Genomic DNA, 698 nt, shown 5'->3' with positions numbered 1-698 from the left:
TGCATTTTTCTCCCGAACGAAAGACACTAGAATGAAAATTTTAAAGCCTCCTGTTAGTGCTTCATCTACACGTTATAGCCCTGAATTTTCCAATGCCTAGCTCTTTGCAAAAGAGAGATATTGGCAAGGAAAAGCTGTATTGTACCTTTGCATTTTTCTCCCAAACGAAAGACACTAGAATGAAAATTTTAAAGTCTACTGTTAGTGCTTCATCTACACGTTATAGCCCTGAATTTTCCAATGCCTATCTCTTTGCAAAAGAGAGATATCGGCAAGGAAAAGCTGTATTGTACCTTTGCATTTTTCTCCCAAACGAAAGACACTAGAATGAAAATTTTAAAGCCTCCTGTTAGTGCTTCATATACACGTTATAGCCCTGAATTTTCCAATGCCTATCTCTTTGCAAAAGAGAGATATCGGCAAGGAAAAGCTGTATTGTACCTTTGCATTTTTCTCCCAAACGAAAGACACTAGAATGAAAATTTTAAAGCCTCCTGTTAGTGCTTCATCTACACGTTATAGCCCTGAATTTTCCAATGCCTAGCTCTTTGCAAAAGAGAGATATCGGCAAGGAAAAGCTGTATTGTACCTTTGCATTTTTCTCCCAAACGAAAGACACTAGAATGAAAATTTTAAAGCCTCCTATTAGTGCTTCATCTACACGTTATAGCCCTGAATTTTCCAATGCCTATCTCTTT

This window comes from Pseudophryne corroboree, unplaced genomic scaffold, assembly GCF_028390025.1.
Source record: "Pseudophryne corroboree isolate aPseCor3 unplaced genomic scaffold, aPseCor3.hap2 scaffold_396, whole genome shotgun sequence".
NCBI classification, from domain to species: Eukaryota; Metazoa; Chordata; class Amphibia; order Anura; family Myobatrachidae; genus Pseudophryne; species Pseudophryne corroboree.
Note: the sequence above shows the minus strand (reverse complement) of the source record.